Source organism: Triticum dicoccoides, chromosome 5A, assembly GCF_002162155.2.
Source record: "Triticum dicoccoides isolate Atlit2015 ecotype Zavitan chromosome 5A, WEW_v2.0, whole genome shotgun sequence".
In the NCBI taxonomy this organism is placed as follows: domain Eukaryota; kingdom Viridiplantae; phylum Streptophyta; class Magnoliopsida; order Poales; family Poaceae; genus Triticum; species Triticum dicoccoides.
This window is the reverse complement of record NC_041388.1, coordinates 677,187,759-677,193,579: the sequence shown is the minus strand read 5'-3', so window position 1 is coordinate 677,193,579 and position 5,821 is coordinate 677,187,759. Positions and strand designations below refer to the sequence as shown.

At 46.5% G+C, this 5,821-nt stretch overlaps 1 long non-coding RNA gene across 1 annotated transcript; it reads right to left on the bottom strand.

Annotated features, from left to right (window-relative positions):
• Window positions 1-594: 594 nt before the first annotated feature.
• LOC119304057 lies at window positions 595-2,978 on the bottom strand. Its single transcript, XR_005148079.1, has 7 exons — window positions 2,918-2,978; window positions 2,024-2,800; window positions 1,781-1,924; window positions 1,560-1,703; window positions 1,205-1,451; window positions 807-899; window positions 595-710 (listed from the first exon to the last, which is right to left on the bottom strand). It is a non-coding gene; the product is annotated as an uncharacterized LOC119304057 (long non-coding RNA).
• Window positions 2,979-5,821: the final 2,843 nt, after the last annotated feature.

Sequence of the window (5,821 nt, the reverse complement as noted above, 5' to 3'; positions counted from 1 at the left end):
AGACACTTGGTCACTTTGAGCTTATTATGATGATGCATTACCGAGTGGGCCCCGAGATACCTCTCTGTCATACGGAGTGACAAATCTCAGTCTTGATCCGTGTCAACCTAACAGACACTTTCGGAGATACCCGTAGTATACCTTTATAGTCACCCAGTTACGCTGTGACGTTTAATACACCCAAAGCGCTCCTACGGTATCCGGGAGTTACACGATCTCATGGTCTAAGGAAAAGATACTTGACATTGGAAAAACTCTAGCAAACGAACTATACGATCTTATGCTATGTTTAGGATTGGGTCTTGTCCATCACATCATTCTCCTAATGATGTGATCTCGTTATCAATGACATCCAATGTCCATAGTCAGGAAAACATGACTATTTGTTGATCAACGAGCTAGTCAACTAGAGGCTTACTAGGGACATGTTGGTGTCTATTATTCACACATGTATTACGATTTCCGGATAACACAATTATAACATGAATAAAGACAATTATCATGAACAAGAAAATATAATAATAATGTTTTTATTATTGCCTCTAGGGCATATTTTCAACATAATTAGTACAGGTATGAAGATCCAACGGACGACGCGGCTAATTAAGAATGGTTTCTAATCAATTGTATACCTTTTCCATGCTCCATCGGAGGCACATGCACGTTATGGTTCTTGCTTCCAGAGGCTAGTGAAATACCTGTTTCCCCAGCTGGCATCAAAAGCTAAACATTTCAGTTTGTCTTGAAACATGCCATCGATTGAAAAATGCAATAAGTTTTTGCTTTTCTATCATGGACATGCGCACCTGGGGGGCTACGTGTTTCCTCGTTACGGACCACAGCAACCATCAGAGATTGAGCAGCTTCACGTGAAGTAGTAGCTAGGTCTTGCACGATATCTATTTGAAAGTCACATTTTAACGTCATTCGCTTGGATTAGATGGAAAAGTCATTTATTTCTAGGAATAAAACAACAGCGTGACAAAGCTCATGCATCTGCATGCATCGCATGGCCCACTCTCATGCAAAAACATCACAACCACACATGGACCCCACTACTGCATGCATGCAAGACCAAACATTTTCATGGCCGCACATGCTGACTTCCAATCCATTTAGCAGAGTGCATGCATGGCCAACTTGAAAACAAAGCTAAAAATAATCGAAACTACAGCATGTTGCAAGAGGACAGACGAAAGATTACCTATTTTGCTTCTTGGCACATGAGAAGACGGTGTGACGTTGGGGAACGCCACCGCCATTGGAGCCTGCCTCTTCACCCTGTCCATGAAATCCTCTAGTGTGTCTTCTAGTTCTCTCTGTCGTTTGGCTTCCGTCTTGCACCGTATTTCCGCCAGCACCTTCTCCTTGGCATCGTCCACCATCTTCAAGAACTCCTCCTCCCTTTTCTTGAACTGATGTGCCACTGCCTCCTTAAGTGCAGCCAGAATCTAATAGATGAGCCATGGACAAAAAAGCCAGATTAGTTTTTTCTGCTTCCGACAACCGAACCAAATAAGACAAATCCCAGCGGTAGCAAACAAGATACAAAATTGCACCTGCGCAGGTATCTCTGTCCCATGGGCCACAGCAAATCCAGGCTGGGCGGCGCACACACCAGGGCTTGGGGTGGTCCAAGAATACGCAGGCGGTGCACTCCCGGACGGCACATTAATTGCCGGCGATCAGGGGACATCAGATACCTGCAAGGGAACAATCGAAAAGAATGTTAGCAACCATGTAGAATTTAATGAGCTGGCATTTAAGACGATTTGTTTACCTCGAAGCCTGCATCCACTCCGTTCTTGGTTGCGTGCTTGCGTATCTGAAGCTTCATCAACAGATCGGAGTACGACGCCATCCGAGGAAGTGGTAGCTGCTCACGCCCTTCCATGCCATGCTCATGGTAGTCACAGAAGATGATCTTCAATTTGTAGAATCAATTAAACAAAATGAAATCAGTGACCATTTTGCATAACTCGCATGCATGTGCTAGTAAACAAACGGATTTTGCTTGTCTAACCTGAGGAACAAGGAGGCACCCCTGAAGAGAAAGCTGAGATGGGTCATGCAACAAATCATCCCTCAGTTTTGCTGCAGCCTCTCTCAACCCCTCCACCACGTAGTCACACAAATCATATTCCGATATTTTGTTCGGCTCAGCAAGAACAGGCAACAGCTCATTCGAAATCTTCGGATGGGCTCCTCTAGGAAGAAGAAATGTGGATGCTGCGAGGATTGTGCACGCGGCCATCATTTTCTCTCTCTCTCTCTCCGCCCCACGATTGCTACTTTGCTAGTGTTTTGCACTATCTTTTTAACTCTCACAATTGGAATCTTGCATGTTTTGGGCATGCCAGTCTCTAAGATGGCATGAAACTTCCCTAGTAACTCTTCCCGGTCTGGCAAGCAAGCACCAGCCCGGATATCGATCTTTTTCCCGCTAGGGTTCAATCCTATGCATTTTGCTACCTCCCTAGAGTCAATCACAACAAAGTTTCCGTCCCCCATGTCCATCTTCATAGTTTTAGGATCTATCCTAGCGAGCAGGGACATGGAAAATATGCGATTATTATTGCCTAAAGCCTTGAGCTTGCAAAACTGCTCCATCCCTACCCCCGCGAAAACAGACATGATGTTGGGGTTCCACTCCCCGGCAATCGTTTGGATCATACCGGCATTGTAGGGGGTGTTCAGGACGGGCATCTTCTTGGCAGCAGCCATTGAAGAGCAAGAAGCAAGATCCGGTTGAGCTGCAGCCGAGTAGTTCCTAGATCTCCGCCCCATCTCAACCAGCAAGCTGCCAGCAAAAACAAAGAAAAAACAGCAACACACAAATGTGTTAGGACTTGACAGAAATCCGCGGCAAGAGTGAAAAAGAGAGAGATGAGCCAGTGATGAGAGCAATAGTAGTCACCTTTGTTCTTGCTCCCTCCCCCCTTGCTGCGCCAAGCCCCGGTGCTGTGCTAGCGTTGTTGATGCATCCCTCTGTACCAGCAACATCTTATTTTATATTCAAGTGCCGGCCGAACAGCTCCATGTGCTCACCACTGTGTACCAACCAAGTGGCTGCCCAACCATCCACGTATTCACCGTATCTAGGCCACATTTTATCATCTCCCCATCTCTCCCCCACTCAGTTAATGAGCCAGGGCCACTAACAATTATTAACCATAAAAAAACGCGCTCATAAACACAAAATCATGAGCAATTCCTGCTCAAGCATAGCCGTCGATGCGAACAGATTTTGAAAATTGATTAACTTGCTAAACACATAGCTTTGCACAATGGAAAAACAAGGTTTTGCCCATGCATACTTAGGATACTTAGCACACCTACTAAATAAAACATGCACGTACATTTGCATGCGCGCTAATAGCACAGCACTGGCCTCTACAAATCTAAATTTTTGCTCGCTTGCATGGAGGGCTCTCGGCGTCATCTTCTTCGCAGGCAACGCCTACAGTACCAGTCCCCGACATGTGGTCCCCCTCCTCCACCTCGCATGCCTCTACTTGCACTGCATGCGCCATGCAAGGATTAAACTCCGCCGTCTCCTCTTCACAAGAGAAAACAGGAAGCTCCACCCCAACATCACCCTGGTGTCAAGAAATGTGCAAACGCACATCATTAGACCACAAACAAAAATTCCTCTCGTTATGACTAGCAACAAATCCAAATTCTCACATTATCAACCACCATCTCGCCCACCTCACCATCTGCACCAACGACAGGTCCTTGCCCCAGCACACTTGCCTGCCAGTGCACAAACACATATCATTTAGCCAAGCCAAACGAGAGATTTGCATGGAAACTAGGAAAAAAACTTACATCGTCATCGACGCTTGCAACCCCAGAAGAGTGATCAGGAAAAACAGATCGTCAAGCCCGACGACGTCACTAAGAACCTGGATCACATTAAAACTGCTAGTATCAGAAAATATCTGATTAGAGCGATCTATATCAATCCCTTTGCCATATGATAGTCGTACCTGCACACCGCCTACTATCAATGTGGAGCCAGACGATTCGGTGAGATTAGAGCTTGGCGGCATGGTGCTGCTGGGCGCCATCTCTCCACTGTTCGAATGGGTTTCCAGGGTCCGCGCCACCTGCATAAATAGAGGACGAAAATTTTCATTTTCCCTCCCAACCGAAGAGATTCAAATTTCAAACTAGCAAGGGCGCATCACATGCATGGGTTACAAATTTGAATTTTGTGGTCACGGTGAGCACAGGGATCACCTCGACGGTATGGCATGGCCATTTTCTCTCACAAAGCTAGGGCCTATGCACCGCTGCATTAACTCGAGCACAGATGGGTGGAGCGGTGCATCTGTGCACCTCTCTTGTCAACCATCTGCCATCGCGTGGGGGAGCGAAAAAGTAGCATCATGATGGACGAGGAAAAGGTTTCGGGAACAGTGTTCCCATCAGTTGTCACTTGACAACACCACGGGAGACCGTGAGGCGTGGTGAGCAGCCACACTTGCCAAGGAACGCTCCCGCCACCTCCTCGCAACCCATCTGTTCGTCCCACCCCCTGCCTAAATGTACAATGGGAAATCCTTAATGCTTACTTCCTACGTGCCATCAGTATATCACGCACTAATTTGTTTCACAAACAATCATTAAAAAAACACTCACGCTTGCGTTGGATGATGATTTGCATCTTCAAAAACACTCAATCAAACAATGGCACTCGCATGCTGGCTGATTCGCCATGGATCTCTGCACCATCCTACGCGCTGTGCCTCTGCTGGTTTAATTGTTGTACCCTGCCTCACGAACATCTGTGCTCGACAGGCGAGGCGTGCTCTCCCATCCATCCCGCTGACGCAGCAATGGAGGCCCCTACGAAAGCTACAGCAATGCCCTGTCAGGATAATCATCCATCAAACCACGCCCCTGCCAGTTTAAAAAAATGCACCCTGTGCCCATGCATGGTACACAAAAAACTTGACAAAAAATCTCTGGCGCATGTACGAGCGATATGGCAACCATGCGGCCGATCAATCAGTTACCAAAATCAGCCAACACAACGTCCCCCTTAACGAAATAATGATGCGTTTGTGAGCAAGCCCATAGCCGAGCAAACAATCTTGTAACATGGAGTTAAGAATAGAATTTTTTGTAACTTCAAAGTACAATAGTCATGCAGAAAAAGAAACCTAGGATGAAATAGGTAGCTGCAAGCCAAAACTATTGGCAACAGGAAGATGCAATAAGTGTCGATCTCCAAATGGTTACGGGGAACATCATGGCAAGCTAAGAAACACAAGGACAACAAATCACCCACACGATCAGTACCCTTACCCAGAAAATCCTCTTAAATGAACTATAAAAAATTAGGCTCGAACGGCGCACTTTTCTTAGTGCCACAGGCATTCCGCCGATGTCCAACCACTCCACAGTTGCTACACTTCGGCAATTTCCTTGGAGCCTTTGGCAAATCTCCTCTCTGGGGGCAGGTTGTGCATTTGTGACCTTGCAATCTGCAAATTGTACAGAATCTGGACCTCTTAAGATGATTCTCATAAGGAGCTTTGTCTCGACTTGTCGTTGGTCTCCCACTCTGATGTTTTTTCTGATGCACCCCCACACCTGAACAATTTGAATCAGCATCTGCATTATCCGCATCTTCACCACCACCATTTTCCTGGATCCCCCCCTTTGTAGCACTAGCAACCAAAAGTTGCTGCTTCTCTCGCTCTGCCAGCCCTAAACCATCCTTTTCTACACTCAAAGGCAGCAGAGTAGCATGGACGTCCTTCATCATACTCATGAAAACTTCATAACATTGGACATTGCTGTCACCAAG